The sequence below is a fragment of the Cyprinodon variegatus genome, unplaced genomic scaffold (genome assembly GCF_000732505.1).
Source record: "Cyprinodon variegatus isolate N-32 unplaced genomic scaffold, C_variegatus-1.0 Scaffold368, whole genome shotgun sequence".
In the NCBI taxonomy this organism is placed as follows: domain Eukaryota; kingdom Metazoa; phylum Chordata; class Actinopteri; order Cyprinodontiformes; family Cyprinodontidae; genus Cyprinodon; species Cyprinodon variegatus.
Genome location: NW_015150821.1, coordinates 274,270 through 294,801, shown reverse-complemented (window position 1 = coordinate 294,801; position 20,532 = coordinate 274,270). Strand labels below are relative to the sequence as shown.

General features: G+C 35.9%; 1 protein-coding gene across 2 annotated transcripts in view; it reads left to right on the top strand.

The window, feature by feature from the left end:
- Window positions 1–20,532, top strand: part of gpc6 (glypican 6) — a 126,213-nt gene that overhangs the window by 1,035 nt on the left and 104,646 nt on the right. The gene's annotated exons all lie outside the window — the stretch shown is intronic.

The window sequence follows — 20,532 nt, the reverse complement described above, 5'->3', positions numbered from 1 at the left end:
TATATATATATATATATATATATATATATATATATGTATTTGTTTGTGCAGTAGTGACTTTTTGATCCACTTTTGAATTAGTCATTATGGTTCTGAAGTGTTCAGACCCTTATAAGACTGACAGTGACCAGCTTAACAATGTTACAACAACAATGTTATAACAACGATATCTCAGGAAATTAACATCATGTTTAAACGAAGAAATCTATGGACTTCAGCTGCTTCAATATTTTTTTGTAGTTAAGCTCTTTTTGTTAGTTTATCAAAAACATTGATTTTATGAGAAAATTGGGCAGATTTATACATATATATATATATATATATATACACATATATTAGGATTATGTTTTCATTTTTCAAGGTTTTGTTCGGTTTGTCTTATCGGTTTCCCTAATCAAATAAAAAAATTCACAGGATTGATACTAAGTTAAGGTTAATGTTTTAAGCACAAAGTGGATTTGCTTGTATCTGCTTTTGAATTACTGTAGTTTATGGCTTTATATGAAAAAACTTTAGTAGATCTGCAATAATTTTGTTATCAAGATAAACAAAATAAAAGCCTCAGAAACACTGCAAAGAATTCTCACAACAGAATCCTATTTTTATTTTTTAGAAATATTTGCTTTAAAAATCAAAACACGAAAAACTCTGCAAGACTGAGGACTCGGGATGACGGTCAATCACAAATGCTGTAATCATAGACTGTAATCTATGTTGAAATAGAAGATATGTGTTTCAGAGAAGTAATACCATGATTATTGAATAAAAATGTATTTTGACATAGAGTGATGATACAATCTAGTTCCATATCTTCAAACAAAACAAAATATGTATTTTTTTTAATTAAACCCTATTGTTTTATAGGGAAAACCAACCCTTGTTACTTTGTGACAATTAACTCTGCTTTGGGGTCAGTTGCCAAACGATAGAGATGGCTATAGATGTGATTTGGAGAAGGAGGAGTCATTGAAGGATGTTTCATTTTTTTTAAGTTTTTAATTTTGACATCCTATAGCTTAGTAATATTGCCTGTACAAAAACAAGGTGACAACATGTGAAGACCAACATATTTGCAAGATGAACACATGTATTGCAGCAATAGTACTTAAAATAACAGGACAAAGTACACAAGTAAAAGAAAAAGAAATATTTGAGCTTGAGTTGTTCTCCCTGCATTTGTTGGGGGAAAAAAAAGTGTTTTTAGGTGCTTTATATAAATGATGATTAGCGAATATAAAAATTTTCCTCTAAAAAAAGATGCCATTCTTCTGCAGTCTAGACACATAGTGTACCCTGCATACATATTACATTTCCTTAAGCAAAGAATATACGAAAAGACATTTTTGTAGGCTCTTAATAGGCATTTTAATAGATAAAGCACTTGAAATTCAGAGCCTATTATTTTTTTGTCATATGTTTCACATTGTGGAAATTTGCAATTTGCAGGAAGCAGAGTCGTCAAACATTTAACACAACAGGTGCTCATTAAACTCTTCCATGCATAGAGACTCATTTTGTCTCTTATGCTGGAAAAAGCAGACTTAAAAAAAAAAAAACACTGACTGTCCAAGACATCTGAGAAGCTGTTAACGAGTCAAACAGACAAACAAAAAAACTTTTTTCAAAGCCAAATAAAAGTAGTTTTGTTGTATTAACTCCTACCACCCTGTAGCTGCTGGAATCGAATCACTATTTCTCATGTTCCCTGTTGTACAGTATGTGCAGTAGTTAAAAAAAACAAAGCTGCGTAAGAATCTTTGGGCTACTTTACATTTACTTCTTTTTGCTTTTGTTTGAGGCAAATTCTCTGATCTGGAATAGGGCCAATTTCCCCTTGATCAGTGTGTGAGTGTGTGCGTGAATGGGTGAATGAATGTAGTGTAAAGCGCTTTGGTCAAGTCTGCTGACTTGAATAAAGGTGCTATATAAGTACATGCCATTTACCATTTCCCATTTGATCAGCTTTAATTGCTCAAAATATAGATTTTTGTTATTTTCAATAAATCCATCAATTTAAGAACTCCCATACATTTTAGTCTGTAAATGCATAAACACACAGCATGCACTTTGATGCTTCTCTTTTAGTTCATTAAAAGTCAGAAAATGCTTTTCATTATTATTAGTACGTAAGGTTTTGTTACTCTGAAAGCCTAAAAGGCTTTTCTTTTTCTTATCATTACACACTGCAATCACACCCCCTCATGCACATATGCAAATCACATTTGTTCCATTCAAACCAAAGATTTTAAGCTTTTAATTGCATTTATTGGTTTCATTAATAACTATTGTTGCTTTAAGTATAGGAACAGATAAGTGCGTTGTCTGCATATTGTTACAGAATATAAATAGAAATAAATCTGTGAAGTTTTAACTTTAAACAATATTCAATGCAATAGAAAATGATTTGATGGGAACATTTTTAAACAAGTTCAAAAGGCTTTTTCTCCATACTGCACAGCCATGTTTTCGAGTCATTAGTATAGAGCCTAATCGTCAGTACCTCTTTCTATAAAGCAGGAAATCTGGCACATGTTAAAGGCTGCATATTTGATAACAGGCACACCTGTTCAGAGATGGATTGAATAACTAACTGATTAAATCCCTTGGATCTGTGTTGCTGACATCATAGCTAATCTCCCAAATGAGAGATAAATCTGTCTTCTTTCTCTTTTTTAATGCCTTAAAAATGTCATCTTGGATACTCTTGAAGTGTTCTGCAGAAACCTTCAACCATCAATTTCTCAAAAAAACAATCCAGTAATGAATATACCCTTAAGGCTTAGAACTTTATACATCACTCTTAATCGAACAGAAAAGGTTCTTCATTAAGTATAACAGAAATAACAGGTAATTATCTTCCTAATCTAAAGGTTAACCAATTAGAAATGTAATTTAAAACAACTGAAAGAATAGTAATAAGTATATGAATGTAAAGAAAAAAATAAACAAGAAAAAAGTCTGCTAATAGAATAATCTGAATTATAGTTGATTATTCAAAATGTAGCTGATATGTTTATTTATTGATCAATTATAGGCCTAATTTGAAGCATAAAATTAATGCATTGTCAGTTTGTCTTTCCTAAAAGAATATGGCATCAAGTGTAAATTGCTTCTACATGTTTTGACTCTTTAAAAATCTGATCACTGACTGCAAGCGGATACATTTTCATTGTAGTTTCTAGTTCTTATTAAATTAATAAAATAAAGATTAGAATATTAGAAAGAAATCTGTTTCCACAGTGAGTCTTAGAGATAACTCAGCTTGACTCACTGTGCGTCACTCTGCTTTGGAAATAATAGTCTTCTCATATGAAGTTAAGGTTGATGGTCACACAAGTATTCAGGCATGGAGAGGAATCTTAAAGTCACTGAATCTGAATAAGATTTTTATGTTTTTAAAGGGCTGCTGCATCACCCCTGCTGAATGCAAATCAGTTAGAACACGGCAGAAACTTTCCAAAATATCCCATTATTCAAGTGGAGGCTGCAGGCCGCTCAGACTTCATAAACTCTTAGTGCTGCGTACTTAAGTTTCATAGGCCTGATGATCCTGTCTAAGCGTCTGTTGCAGTGGCGTGTCTTACCCATAGCAGAGACAAGATTCCAAAATCCATTTTGGAAGCTAAACTTTGCTTTATGTCCTTTAACTAGAAATGCAAGTTTAGAAAAAAAAATATTTGGAATTCAGCTCAAGATTTACTATACAATTAATGAATGGCATAATGTATTAATATCGTAATGAGCAACCTTGGGTAACTGTTCGGTTAGCAGTGGCAAATGAGGTCGATAGTATAAAAAGTTGGAGATAACTAGGGAATAATCTGCTTGAAGAGCATTGCTTAAGGTCAGTTCGTAGTTCTTCAGTCATATCCAGAACATATTGTGGACAAACAATGCGCATTTTAAAGATTTAAAAATTCATAACACATTTTTAGTGTGTTCATTCCTGACACTCTCTGGAGATCATTGGACTGGTGTGGGCAGATGTTACTGCAAGCTGTAAACAGAATCAATGCATGAGTGCTTTGTGAGGTTATAATAAATCTGAAAACATTTTTAAATATTAGGAAAGATATATTATAAGGCCCGAACACACAAGCTTTCCAACCTGACCCCTGCAAATGCACATTGGTGCCCCTTAACTGCATACACCTAAGATCAGCATCTCCCATATTCTTTAGCCTCAAAGGTTTGTTTAAAATCTGTCAATGCCCTCTGCTAATTTAATTAAATTGATTAAACAGCTATTTAGGGAAATAGATTAAAAAGAATATATTTTTTTTAGTTAAAACATTTAAAATTCTCACTGGATCTTCTCTTAATTGACAACCTTTCCACCTATCAGTGCCCTTTGATTGCAGCTGAAGCATATTTTTTCTCAATCTGACTTTATAATGTATTGTTTTATGCAAAATCTAAAATGAAGTCAGCTCTACGGCTGCAGATTGAATGTTTTAAATCATTATCTGAGTGAACTGTAGTTGTTTTGCACAGCTGACAGGTAGGAAGGGGTGTTCTCTGTTTACATTAGCTGGCAATGAGCTCTGTGAAGTCACACATTATTTATATCCATTTCCTCTTTTATTTAATGTCTCTTAACATGCATAGTTAAACCGCTCAAGAATGCCATAACAAAAACTCTATTCTATGATACGTAATATATGCTCAATACTTAAATATTCCAAATTTTTGCTAATAATTCAGTCCATAGCTTAAATGTAAACATCTTGTTACAAAAACACACCAAACCTTATATCTATACTTACTATACTACCTGGTTAATGACACAGATAAATGCTAACTTGAATAATAAAAAAAAATGGGTAAAATAGATCTAATTTCTTGGGGCAGGTTGTAATGCTTTGTGAATAGTTGTTTAGTCTGTCTACTTTGTATTTGAGAGGATGGCTGTTTATAGCAGATTTGAACAGGGTGCATGAGCTTTTGATTACTTATTCACGAGATTATGAAAGAATGAGGTTGCAACAAAAGTGTTCTAGTAATTGTGTGTGGGTTGAGTTCAAAACTAATCTACACTAAATTGCTACAAAAAATGACATAGTTATAATATACTCTGGGGCTGAACACTGTTGCCTGCAGCATGGAGGTCCTGGGTTCAAATTTTGGCCTATGTTCTTTCTACACGCAGTTTGCATGAATTATCTGTGCATGCATGTGTTCTCTCCCGATACTCCAGCTTCCTCTCACAGTGGTCTCTGTTTTGCCCTGTGATGGACTGGTGACCTGCCCAGGGTGTGCCCCACCCTTTGTCCATAGACTGCTTAAGATATAGGCACCAGCCCAGCTGGGATTTTGTTGGAATATGTTGGAGAAGATGGATGGATAGATAAATCTATGGTATACTAAATGCAATAAGTACCATTTTACAAGCAAAAAAATAAAACAATAATATTGATTTTTTTTCTAAACTTAAATGTGCCTTTACTTAGTTTTTACTTGGAATTTCTGATGCCCGCATAATAACAGAGATAATTGTTTTAGATGCATGTGAATTACTTATCACTGTCAGAGGGTTGTATACATCAAGATTCATGTCTTCAAAAACATTGGGAAAGCCTGGATAATAAAATTGTGACTGTAAAAGCCTCTGACAGGTGTTTCCAGATAACATTCGAATTCAGTGAAAGCAGGTGTGTTGATGCTCAACAAGTCAATACCTAAAGCATACAAGAGTGTTACTTGGCTCCTCATTGCTGTCCTTAAATCGCTTTGTAGCCAATTTGGCGGTAAGCTTTGGCTCATTGCTGCCTAATTATTCTTGTGCACTAGTCTCACTCACAACATGGAACTGCCACCCTTGTGCTTCCAATTTGGGAAGGTGTTCCCCGTATGTTGAGCTTCCACATTTTACTTAAACTGTAACTATAATCATTATGATCAAACATTATGTCAACTTTTAGTTTCATTGGATCAAAAAAGATGTTTCTGAAAATTAATGAAAATTAAATTATATTTGTTCCTGTATACATTTGCAAAAACAACCTATTGTCACAATATAGGTTATATGTCTCTGAATGCAGCATATGTAAAAACATATTTTGTAACTAAGTATATTGTAACATTTTTAAAGACTATCTCAAATATAATCTACTTATCAGATACATAACTGATACAGATAAAACTTTATTTAGATGCTAACAACATATGAAGCAGAAGGGACAGATGGAGAGAGATCATTTTAAACTCCTAAACTCCTCCATCTTACATTAAAACCCATTTATTAAAAATTATATCTATATTCTAAGTGTGCATAATGTGAGCACTCATGCAAAATGATTACTGCTTGCCTTAAAACAGCAGGAAAAAAAAGTTATGTAACAATTGTAGTAAGGTTATTGAGGAGCATGGCAATGTGTTAAGGAGCTGTTGAAGGGGTAGCACAGGAGCATGTGTGCAGCAGGCGGTGAAGTGCTTAAGTGACAACATTACCTTCAAGTTCATATTGCAGTACTTCCATGCTAGTTGGTCCTTGGGGGTCTCAGTGAAGACTGACTATACAAGCCTCCTGTTTAGTGTTTCTGTCGGTGTTAACAGCTGCCCCCACACTCTAAGCTCACCAATGATACAGGAGACATTTTAGACCTGATATTACAGGTCCTTGTCTATAAATGACTCATTTTATCTACATAATGTGTTTGCTTCTAGAATGATTAACTTTCATGGTTTGATTCCTTGAAATCTCTTGTAATAGCTTTGATGATCAGCTTTTAATATAAACAGCATTTAAATCCTGTTACTTTGTGAGGCAGGAGATTAGAGTGAAACGTTAGATGTTAAGTTATGTAAGGAAGATTTTATATCCCTTCTTTTTAGATGTTAGTCAATTTTGAATTTCATCAATGTCTCATAGACTAGAGGGGAAATACAGAGAGGAGAGATGAAGCAATAAAATCCTAGATGTTTTGGTCCCAGCTGAAGTTTCCACAGCCATGTGATCTATCCTTGTGGTCCACTATGTTTTATCAAGTCCAAAGTCAGTACATCCATGCCCCAGGGAATTTTAGAGTACTTGATTTTTTTTTCTGCCTGCAGTCTTTATGGAGATGGTGATTTCATGTTCCAGCAGGAAATTGTTCCTGGCCAAAACTCCCAAAAGTATCCGTGGTAGCTGGTTCAGTAACCATGTTATCTCTGTGCATAACTGGCCGGTAAACTCACCTTATCCAAACCTTATAGAGAATGGAGTTTTGAAAAAAGAAAATGAGAACAACTTGAAGGAAAGATGCAGAAATGCTATTAAAGTAACCCAGGCTTCCCTTACATCTTAGCATTCACATTTCCTAGGAAACTATTTCTTTTTTTTTATAAACTGAAATCAATGATGGCAATTTTACTAGAATGAAACACTTTACAAAAGCTCATATGCAATAGCTAAGAAAATTGTTGAAAATTTAATTCACCTAAAGGTCCTATATCATGCTTTTTAAGCCTTTTATGGCCATCTATTAGCAAATATATGATGAAATAAGGCGTTTAGATCTATATGAGTATTAATTTGCTATGAAATTAAGTTTTCTTCCACCCCGAAGAGAAACGTCTGCCTTTAAAGCAAGGCCGCCTCTCCTGTCTGCTTGCTGCTCATTTCATGACGTCACTGTACCACACCACTTCTGCAAGCTGAACCAAGTCTGAGACCTTTCACAGCGAGAAAACTGATTTTCATGACTTAGATATTAGCTAAGTAGAGAGGTTGCTACCCTGTGCAGATTAGTCACTGATAATTAACTTTTAGTGGAAACCATTCTGCAAAATCTCACATCAGACCTACTTAAAGAAATAATATAGAAATGTGGGTTTTATAAATATGTTTAAAATCATCTTAAATATTAGTCTGGATGATTATAATCTTAGAAATGAGCCTCATAGAAACAAAAATTTGATTTTAATAAATGGCTCTATACTTCTGTAAATATGTAAAGTTGTCTGTTTTGATTACATTTAAAGAAAGAATAGTTTTTCATTGCAAACTGATGTATAGAGATGCACTTGTGTTGTATTGCTTAAAACTATGTAGCAAATACATAGTTTTTACAGAATAAAAAAATAATACAAAAATAAATTGCTAAAATGGTTTGATATTTTGTATGTAGATTTGGTAGGAAAAGTGTTTGCTTAATAAAATACTTTATATTTATGCTCAGTTATATTTTACCAAGCTGTGCTGCACTCCTGACAGGCAAAGCCAACTTCATAAAAGTTACACTTGTTTTAAAAAGAGCTAAAAACTAACATCTTGCCATAGCTTTGCCTCATTGTGTTTGATTAGAGGAGCGAGGTCAGATTGCATGACAGCATGCAGTCTGTGTTATGATCCAAAGTCTAAAGGCTGAGAAGGTAATTTGACAAGCCTGAGGTCGTTCCTTAGCTTGCTGACCATGGCTGAGAGCTGTCAGCAGCTACATCCTGTGGACCGCAATAAAAGACCTTGGCGTTCACTCATCTAGTAGTCTGAGCCACAGTCATGTCCATGAGTCAAACTCTAACTTTCAAATTTTAGTTTTGATGTGGCAAATTGACAAATCAATCTTTCGCCTCACCAGTCTACTTTTCGCAGCACTTGTTAAAGATCTGATGTGTGTACGGTCTTGTCCCGGCTGTCTCAGTTTCTTCCGAGAGGATTACCCAATGTCTGAGACTAGATATGGAAAGTGAGTCACACAGCAGTCTGCTGGATTCGGTGGAGCTTCTTTTCAGCACTAACATTTGACGTCCATTTCTGTTTACTGCAAGTAAGTACAGGGAAATGGGACAGAAATAACTGTGCTGATATTTTATGTGATCTTCTGCATACATAAGCCCAACGACCTTTGCTGAGATGTCTGAGATGCACAGGTTTGGCCCGGTCAATAAAAAACATTCAAAAGGGCAATAACAGGAAAGACTTGCTGCAAGCATGGTCAAGTTTGCCTCCCCAGCATGCTTCACTGCAGCGCTGATGTATTGGGAAATTAATGTGACCTTCCCGTCAGTCACACTAGTGTGGAAATAGATCTGGGGATCCTTAAAGGGATCACAAGTTTTAATAGGTTTCTGGCATGTTCATGTTGTTCCATTTCACTCAACAAGCATCGAAATATTTGCGATGAAACTGCAGATGATTTGGCTTGTGATTGAGTTTTTGTGTTTGTTTATAGCTGCACCAATGTTTGTGCCTCTGTTTGACTCCGAAATGTAATGTGAATCTGTCTCAGCGTGGGGGGTACCATCAGGGGAACAGGAAAAATCCAAACAGTCATCAATTCTACTGTGGCAGAGGGGATTTCTCAAGCGCTGTCTCCATCCTTGTGTCATCAATCATGCTTATGAATGCCAAAGTGGCCTCATGATGGGCTCTTTTCAGCAGCTGTTCTGTCTGAAAGCTACAAGAAAGACTGTGTCCTGCAATTTATACATAAAACACCCTGGAAATGTATTGAAAACCCTAGTAAAATTTTGTAAAACTTCTTAAAATTGGTATTTTACTGCAGCAGCATAATTTCATAAATAAATATTTAGAAACAACAGACAATTTCCCCCACCCTGGTCATTGGCAGTTACTCAGTTCTTATAAAAGATCTTTACAGCAGTTGCAACATAGTTCATCCCTGTAAACTTAACATATCAGTATGCAACTACAAACTTTACTTTGGATTTTATGTGCCCAACCATCAATGGGAACTATGGCGTAAAAAAAGATTTCTTTGGATTTTCTTTAACAATGGCTTTCCTCTTATAAATATTTCTGCTAATTAATGACCATTTTCATATGATGGTTATAATATGACATTAGATTAAAACACAATAAAGCAAAGTGACCTTAATCAAAAGTTTATTATTACCTGCTTAAAGGTTGAAGATAATTTTTGAAGCGATGTTTAATCTGACAAACAGGCCTCATTAGAAAGAATATTTTAATTTCTCCCATATGACTATAGTAGCCTGGTATAGTAGCTCATGGCAATAGCATTGCCGTGAGCTTGCAGGCTGCTTCTCTGATTAGTGGTGGCCTCGCCCAGCCTGTCAGCTTAGGTGAACAGCATACTAGTTAGGTTTGCAGTTGTGTCTATTATTTTTTAACTGATGGATTTAACTAGGGCTGCCACCAACGACTATTTTGCAAATCAATTAATCTCTTGATTTTTTTCAATTAATCGATTAATAATTGGATGGCCAAAGTTTCCTTAAAGAAGATTTTTTTGCAAAATTAATCCAGGTGAAACTAAAATGTTTACACTTGAGGAGTTCTGTATAGAGCATATTGACAGATGAAAAAGCTTTTTTTTTTTTATCTTAAACGCAAAATGCTTATATATCTTTTTACAATTTTAATATAATAACTGCTCTAAGTTGATTGTTCTCTCATCTATAGGCATTTTTTTTTTTTTACAGTCGCTATACTTTATAAAACAATTAATCGATTATTAAATTAGTTGATGATCATTTCAATAACTGATTGATCATGATTAATCCGAGGAGTTGTTTCAGCCCTAGATTGAACGGTGCCTGGAATATGTTTTTTTAAGTCAAACTGTTCTACATATACAATTTTATTCCTGAGCTGTCTGTCATGTCTTTAATCATAGGGTGATTTGATTGCTATTGTACTACAAAAAAGGGTACAGATCTTTGCAGAGAAGCTGGATTATATGTAGAATGTAAAGGAGAGTAATATGGCTGTCTGCAATGTTTTTTTCAGAATTTTATTTAGAAATAAATAAAGACAATGTGTAATTTCCCCTCGACCTTATTATTTTGGACTAAATTGTTTTGGTCTGTTACAAAAAACAAAACAAAACTAAAAACAGCAAAACAATTCCCTGGCATTTGTTAATATTGCATATGGAAGAGTTCAAGAGATACTAATACCCTGCGCTGCAAATTAAGTATTGTTGATCCGCACATTACTATTTCAGTCAATAAAAGTGGCTTAGAACCTTTAGAAATGTACCCATAACTTCTGGTTTACTTGGGGTATAAAGGAAACACCAAGGTATTTCTTTAAGTCCCTATTCAATTTGGGAATAATATAATAACATAGCATTTAACGGGTGCAGAGGTGTTTTGAAGTTAGGAAGTAGCCTCTAGAAATTAGAGTTATCCTTCAAATTGAATACATTTTAATAAACTGAGTAACTATGAAACTAAGTATGAGAAATGTTAAAAGCAAATCTTTAAAGCTCACTGAATGAAGAGGCTACTTGAATTATTAGCTAATGATGGCAATTATGTTATTAATGCCTTTGTTTAATAGCTATATTTTTCCTTAACTAAATTTCTAAATCTAATTACAGTAAACCTTTTAGGCTGGAAAAAACAGCGTATATGTCTTCTTTATTGAGTCATTTACAAAATGAGGCTTTATGCTTATAAGTCTATTATTAAGGCATGAAGTACTGTCCATTATTTCTAAACATCAATTCTTTTTGTGAATTATACTTTTACCTCATTTACCTTTTTGCTACCAGCAGAGCTTTTTGCTTCTCTAATAATTTCTTAACTTAAAGTTTAATAACCCATCATGATATTTACTCTAGTATTATGCCGCTCAAGGTGGTTGCATGTTAAAATAGCTCTGCCGGCTTGATTTTGATGTTCTTTTTTAGATGAATTTTAGTTCCCTTTTTTAAATTCAGTTTTTTAACTCTGGTGTTTGATGCTGTTTAGCTTATAGGATTTTTGACAATACTTACCCTTTCCCACTGGCAAGAAAAAAAAAACAAAAAACGTTTAAACAAGCAAAAAATTGGCTTTTAGTGGCAGTGGAAACAGCTCACTGACTTGTCATGGTCAAAAGCTCGGTAAATAACGGATGTTAAAATCCCCTCGGCTCTGTTAGTCCAAACCTGGGTCGACCGCCGCAGATGCGTCTTACAGTGTATAACAAGCCGAAACAACTCTGTTTACATTCGATAATCATATCACCACTAGTTTACTTTTGTTTTCTGTCACACTAGTGACATCATCAATGCTAACCCAGTGTGAGGGTGTCACCAGACATGGAGAGGCTCGGGGACAGAAGCAACGCAGCCTATCAAGGGGGAGTTAGATCCAGCTTTATTTTTATTCCAAAGGGAATGGAGCGAAATGCCAATTGTTAGCTCATTGACCTATGTTTAAAAAACTTTTCGTTTTTGGATATTTGTAACGATATGTAACATTAGGAGCCAAGGCAAGTTGGCTTTGTCCCCTGGGGGCTGCTCAGTAAAATTGTGCTCAAAAGCTGAAATAATACCATAACTATCTCTGCATTCTAGTTAAGTTGAAAAGGAGGATGCAGAACAGCAGTAAGGAGAAGAGAGAAGAGGGAGAATTTCAAGCCACCTATGGTTAATGTGAGAGCTTTAGGAAACAAGCTAGAAGAACTCTCAAGCCCTTGCAAGGACCTTGCCAGAATATCAGAAATGCAGCAATATGTGTTTTGCTAAATCGTAAGTGCAGGATTATATCCTTGACTCCAGTGTCTCTGTGCCAGAAGTTCCGAAGGTTAAAGAAGGCCAGAAAAAGTTTAAAGAAGGCCATAAAACTTAAGGTAGTAGGGTTGGCAGAACTTGTAAACAACAGGTTTCATCCAGTACATGTTACTGCAAAATGTTGTCTCTACAGCCCAGATGTTGACCTGTTAGCAGTTTGTTTTTGTCCATAGTATTTACCCAGAGTGTTCACCAGTGTTGTTTTGTGCTGATTCTGTTTGGGTGAAATCAGTTTTGTTGTTACCAAGCTACAGACACAATGACCAAATACATTTGTGGCAATAACTGTTGATTTAATCAAGCTTTACTGTCTGCCACAGTTCCAAAGTTCCAACAGTTTGTCAACTTCTGTACCAGAGATGGCTTCATTGGATTTGTTTTATGCAAATGTCAAGGACTCATTCATCTCTGAAGTTACACCCCCTTTTGGATATGTCTTGTTTTCTTCTAGACTGATTATTTCTCATGCTTTATTTAAGACAGCCCACATTGTAGGAGAATTTTAGGAAGTTAGTCACATGCAGTTTAAGAAGCCCTACAAAGTTGTTTTAATGGTACAGACTGGGATGCACTGTGACAGCCACATGGAAAGGACATCAGTCCAACAACTGAGTGCGTGACTGACTGTATATACTTACTAGATAAGAAAACCCCCTCAAGAACAGTAAGATGCTTTCCAAGTAAGAAACCCTGGACCACCAGTGATATAAAGGAACTCCTAAACAAGAAAAAAAGAGACTTCAGGAAGGGAGACATGGAACTATTTTAGGGTATACAAATAATTTGCATATTTTAGCTAAATCAAAATTATCACGACAGTGGTTAAAAATACAGCAAATACAATGGACACTCAAGATAAACTTTATGAAACATTTCTAGTTCTCCAGAAGGATGTTTTAGCCCGAACAGAAATGTTACGTTATAGAATTCAACTTAGAGACAGTTAACAGAGGCAGACAGTCGATGCAGTTGTGTATTAATTAAATGCATGGAAGAAATATTTTAGTGCAACAGGTTCAATGAAATAAAAATGCTGAATATTATATTTACGTTTTTAATTTTAATTTAATAGTGAAACTTCATAGATGTGTGACTCATGTTCAATGTATACACAGCAGTGTCAGACTTCACCCGCTGACTTCAGAAACGGCTCCATATTCTCTGTCTCACTCCGTGTTTTGGAAGATTTTTGGAAGCACTCCCTGCTCACTAAAAAAAACTATGCTAAACTCCTTTCTTGTTGTCACCAGATTCTGGAGTTCAAAGCTGGTTCTATGTTGTAGGGGCTGTAGGGTGTTCACCTGCCATGGTGAGTTAATGAGAGTTGGCGTTGGGTCTACGTTCTCACAGCGCCTCCCTTGAATGTGCAAATTAGGAGGTAAATGTGTTTAAGAACACTGTTTATGTGGCCATTATGCTCATTGAAAGTCAGCGTGTCTGCAGATTTTTTTTTTCGTAATTCATAAACAATGATTTTATGGCCAGATTTTCAGCATAACGGTGACTGCTTTAACCGCGAAGGCCAGTTACTTTGAAATACACTGGCAAGAACCCTGTCTGTCCGAACAATATCAGAGATGTGTGATCAGGGATGAATAAGATTGCAGGCTTCAAGCAGATTTAATATCAGACAGATGGAAGTCTGAACAGAGACAATGAACTGAAAATATTCTTCAACTGCTTAATTTAAGGAACAAGCTTGGCATCCTCCTCTCCTACATATGGTCAAATGGATATCAAACCTTCCTTTAACCAAAGCTCCTCTCTAAACTTAAATGCTTCATCATCCATTTCCGCAATGGAACCTTCTGCTTTTATGCATTTGTTCTCAACCAAATCAGAAGATAATGATGCTTCCTCTGCCTTCCTACTTCTCTAGTAGTGAACAGAACACAAAAGACTAAAGACCTGTTCAGCACCTATTAAACCTTAGCCAAACAAAGGAGATTGTTCCAGTGCTGCGGAAGACATCCTACCTTGTTTCTGTACCAAACCCCCCCCCCAAAAAAAACAAAAAACTCTCCAATAAGTCTGAGCCCCTGAGCCCCACATCATTGAAGTCCTAGATAGACTCCTGGTTGCCCACTATCTTCAACAAACATACCATCAATTAGAAAAGGCAGACATCATTGTGAGGATCATGTTCTTTGATTTCTCCAGGACATATGAAACATTCAGCCTGATTCACATTGTAAGACACTAAAGAAGATTCAGGTGGAGGCATTAACAATTGCCCGAATCAAACACTAAACAGACCTGTGGTCAGGTGTTTAATCAAGAAATCAGCAGCACGGGAGCAGCAAAGGTAACGGTACTCTAAACATTGTTTTTACTTTGTACACTTTCTGTCAGGCTCAGAACAAAGAAGGCGGAAAGACAGTAAGGTTAAACAAAAGGTTTTTTTATGATGGAACTGCACAGAACAGGGTTGGCGTCTAAGGTAGGAACCTCTGTAGGAGGAGAACACAGGTCAGTGACTACGTCTATCTGATGGAGGATGTTTATGAACGTGTGAGTCACTAACCTGGTCTTTAAGTATAGTCTGTGCCCAGTGGATGAGTTTGGTTCCAGCCGGGTGGCTGCCAGCAAGACGCGTCGGGTGCCACCTAGAGTCCCAGACGCTGAAGTCGCAAAGATCATTGAAAAGATCAGAACCAAGCAGAGGAAAGAAGGCAGGATAATCCAGAGGGCGAAGCCAAAGACGGTGTTAAGGACGTGCTCAGGACTCAGAGCTAAGAGATCAGAGGTCTGAAGAGGTACCGAAGGGAAATCTAGGACGATGTCAGGAATCAGTTCCAGGTTTGATACACAGGCAGAAATCCAATGGGAGTCCGAGGACAGGTCAGGCAATCAGGTCGGAACAGAGACAGGCAGGCTCAGAGGTCCAGAGGCAGAAGAGGTCACAATCATGCAATCAGAAACACTCAGGTACACTAGAGAACTCTTACAAAAGGCTCAAATAATGTGGTACTGATGACTGCTTTGAGGTTGGTTAAATAGAGGCTGGAGCAGGTGGATCAGATGAATGGTAATGAGAACTGTCTGGAGATTGGCAGGTGAATGAAATAAGTAATCAGAGCAGTCATCAGCGCCAAGGTCATGACACTTTCACTTTCGGGTAAAGACAGAGTCCTGTCATCTGCAGAAATAATCGGATGACTCTGCAGTCGTTGGGTGCATCACAGATAGACAAGATGCTGAGAACAGGGGGCGAGTGAACTGCTTTGTGATAGGGTGTGGAAACAATAATCTAATTCTGAATGGGAATAGAAAAAACCCAAAAGGCAAAACAGGAACAAGTCAAATGCTATTAACATAATGGGAGAAGAAGTGGAGGTGGTAGAGGAAATATGAATACATTGGTGTTCGACTGGAGATGGAGCTAAGAATTAATCTAGGGTCAGAGTAGATTGTACTTTTAGAAGTGTAGGTCCTTCAGTGTTTGCAGCAAGATGCTGCTTATCTTTTATAAATCTGTCATGGAGACTGGGATTTCCTCTGCCATCATCTGCTTTGTTAATAGTATCAGAATAAATTACACAAAGAATCTCAACAAGCTGATAAATAAGGCCATAACTGTTCTAGGAATTCCTCTGGTGATGATTTTACAAAGAGAAAATCTTCATTAAAGGACAAACTGTTACCCACTTGTGTTTATAAGCTTTCACTAATTTGTCAAGCACATTTTTAAAATAAGAATAGAAATGAAGGCAGATATCAATGACACAATTTCACAGAGGCTTCTACAGCATTTGTGCGGTTTCTTAACCTAACTGTTGCTTAAAAAATAAATTATTTTTGAAAGAAAACTGTATGCTCTTCCATCGGATGAATAATTGTGAAACAAATTTAAGCCAAATCACTGGCACTTTGAGCTTTGGGGTCCTATCAGTAACTGGCAAATTAACTTTTAACCTGCAGTTATGAAGAAAGGATTTTTTTTATGTCTTTGTAAAAGAGCAGGCGTTAAAACATTTTGAACAGTTACTAATCCTGCTTTTCACCACTGTTGCCCACTCAGTAATGTGGCAAAAATAGTAGCTTGGCTACAGTCTGTCTCCTCCTTCAACCTTGTTTAAATTGTGGAGCAGGGAAATGCTTACAGAAGGCCAAAAAAGTATGTTGTACAGAAGCTACATACCTTTTGATGATATCAACAAGTCAAGGGTAGAAATGGGGCTCAATATCTGACCTATTCATTTCCAGAGTTGCTATACTACCTTTGTAACAGGTGGATCTTTTGGCATGTATGATTGTATAAGGAATATTTCTAAGGTTTTCAATGCAGCAGAGTTTGCAAGAATTTTTCATGTAGCCATATAGTTCATTTATTTTCCTCAGACCATTCTACAAGGACTTGCTTCATTTTGAGCTGGTGTTTGAGCACTTTCACATTTATGGCAGATTTAGGTCCTGAAAATTCAAAGCAATTTCTCTGACTTCAACAATATTTTAAATACTACGAAGCTCACAAAATATATTGCAATCTAAAAAACTCACGTGGAAAGAAAAAGACAATTAGAAAAATTTTATTGATAAATTTACTTTTGTTTGAGCTGGGAATTTACATTCTGACCTCGGCAGGAAACATTAGCACTGAATTTATTGTTTTGATAAGCATAAACAGGAGAAAAGAACAGGGATGTTTCCCCTCAGGGACCTAGAAGGTGGAATTCCAGCTTGGATAACATAATTTGCTTGAAACTGTCCATGATGAGCAAGCATGAAGCGACAGTAGAGAGGAAAAACTCAGCCTTGGGAAGAAACCTCTGGCAGAACCAGGCTCAACATGGCGGTCTTCTGCCAGACCGGTTGAGATGAGACACGTAATGCATTAAGAGTCCGGGAGGAAAGACCCTCTGATGAAGCTTTAGTTATAATGGTGGAGAAGGGGCTGGAGGTGGGTTCAATCGGGGTCATCTGAATCAAAGTCAGATATAGCACAACCACTGCCTGCCTTTTGGGTAGCAGACTGAGTTGTGGATTTGGAGACCTTTTAAGATGAACTCTGTATGCTGATTGGGTTTTTGTGGAGATGTGGTTCAAAGCTGATTAGTTTGTGTCAGAGGCAGATGAGGGTGAGTATTGTGGGGAAGAGAGAAAGAGAGAGGCCCCAAACTTGGCGCATATGGTGTTGCCGAATATTATGTGATAGTAATTGTATTGTGGCTCCTCTCACAAGGAGATGTATAGCACATACATTAATCATCACTATTACCATCAAGATCAATACCCTGCATATGTTGGTTGCATAATGATGTACTGTCAATGGTAAATGTAGTGTTTTGCATATTTTTTCTTCCAAGAGTCCTTGATTCAGGCTTTTTTGGTTATTATTTTAACAAGTATTCTTAAAATGCCAAGAATTATAAATACACTATTTTCCGAAACCAGGTTTAACACCTGCACTGCTGACAATTATAACAAAACAGACTTAAATTGAAAGGCAACCAGACTTTGAAGTTTTTTTTTTTTTCTTTTTCAGATAATTATCCAAGAGTCTTTGTCAATTCTGTCAGCTCACACCGCAGAATTAACAAAGACTGGTACATTTTTTCATAGCTTATGTGGCATAGGTTTTTATGTTTTTAAGCCAGGCTAAATCCTAAAGAAGAAGATATATTTCAAAGAGGAATGCTGTAATAAATTTATTGAAATCTTGGAAAAGAGTTCTTATTTATTTTCTTTTAAATCTATTTTATTTTATATCTTTATTCTTTTAATGTTAGATTTCCATGTTCATGCCATGATACTTGAAATTAATCAAGTGGCTTCATGGCACTTTGTTATGTAGTTCTTCTAGATTGATTCAGAAATAGCTTTGTATTCTTTTTCTTGTTAATTAGATCTACAGATCAACAGATAGATCTGTGTAATAATATTACCAATGTTTCTGCCTAATATTCATATTGTATTAAGGGAAGTACTGGCGCTTATTTTTTTCCAGCTTAAAGTAAGGGCTGTGAATTCTTAATTTGCATTTTGCAAAAATGTTTTGATTATAATAGGAAATAAGATAATATTCAGGTCTAAGCATGCTTAAAATTAATATTTTCATAGCTGATTTTCTTATTTTTAAATGCACCTAAGAAAAAAGCTATAGACGCTTCATTGTAAACTACACTTACTAAGAAAAAAAAAGTTGAAACGTTAAAGATAAATTTCCATGGCCCAGTGTTTTTAGAAGTGTCTTCATATTCTTCTTAATACTGTGTCTTTATACTCAGCATATTTGGACGTATGATTAAATGCTAAGACTAAACCATTTAAAATGCTTTGGCATAACACACGCTGTTTTTCCAGCCAACAATGTGTTGATGCTGTTTTTACAATGTTTTTATCCTTGAAGCCAATAGCAAGTTGAGGTGAAATATTGTGATATATATTCATAGAAAAAAATAATGGTACATTTGCTAGGAGCATATAGCTCTTCCAAAAACCTTTGTTGCCGTTCTTTTTTGCCTTCATGCTGAATCTCTAGATGATAAAAAAAATACTGTCATATCATTGTGCTTTGCTGCTGTTATTGTAGACTTTTTCATGTCAGTGAGTCTCCCTTTCCTCTTATGTCCTCATTTACCCAAGGACATCTACCCATTGAAATGTTCTCCTCCCACTTGTATAAAACATGAACAGGATTTTCATTATGAATTCTGACATGCCTCAAAATGTGATAAGAATATAATTATTTAATTTAGATTGAGGAAGGTGCTAATTTGTACAAGGAACTTGGCTATTTGCTGAAGAATAAACTCTGGAGACATTAGTATTAGTAAACGTGTGAGGAACAGTTTATATATTTTATGCAGATCTTCTTTGTGAAGAAAGGCATACTGTAGACTTCACCACTGTCTTGCTTTCTTTTACCTAATATTTTTGCACAATCCATCCATCCATCCATCCATCCATCCATCCATCCATCCATCCATCCATCCATCCATCCATCCATCCATCCATCCATCCATCTGGTTCGGGGGGGGGGGGCTATCTCCAGCAGTCTATGAAAAGACAGGGTACACTTTTTATTATGTTTTTGGCAAAGATACATGCTAAATTGTGTTAGTGTGTTGTCAGAGCTCCCAATTTCAATACCATGAAGCCTAAACAAAAATTCAATCTGCAAGACTCATCAGCTTCACCTGAACCACCTGTGATGAAAATTACTTTTCTAATTGCAGCTTTTTGTTTGAGTCTCTCCAGGTTAAAAGGCTGTGGGCCTTCTTGATCAGCTGTTGCGGCACAGCTGTTTGAAAAAAATGTGATTACCAGTCATTTTATTTTACTTTAAATTAGGGCTGAATGGTTTTTGGGGTTTATTTTTTAAAGATTGCTTTCCTAGAGTCTGTTTGCTGGATTTACTATAACCTATGTGTGAAAATGTGCCTACTTGTACTTACATGCATGGATCACACTGCTACTCTCTCTAGCTTTCTGTGTAGGGGCCAACCAACTTTAACTATTATACTGCCACCCAAAGGACTGGGGTGAGAAATTTAGTATCTTACCCTTACTATATATATAGTAGGACTGAAATTGATTGCCTTTGTGATTTGAAAATTGCATTTTGTTAAATTGCGATTACATTGCTAATGTAATTCATTTTACAGCCTTAAAATCCTGCAGAGATTGGCATTCTGTTTTCCATCCAAATGTAGGCTGATTACTGCCAGAGCATCACGCCTTTTCGCATACAGCATCCTGAGACTATGTCAGTTACAAACACCTGATTCATGAACGACAAGCTTTCCCTAGCCCTTCATGAAGGATTTTCTAGGGTAACTCAAAGGATGTAGTTGCATTATTTCCCAATCTTGCGAGTTGGTAGGGATGCGGACTACGCTGCAAACATTTGACCCCCTCAAAGAAGTAGAGAATAAAGTCTTCTGGCAAAGAGCTGGGATTGTTTACATTACTGATCACTCTGAGATTCAAGGACAAATATCTGGAAAGGACACATTTTGGAATGGACTTTAAACATCTTCCTTTATTTTTCCATATATTTTACATCCTTTTTGAGAGATAGATAATCAGAAAATACAAATAAACTTACTACACTTTTGAG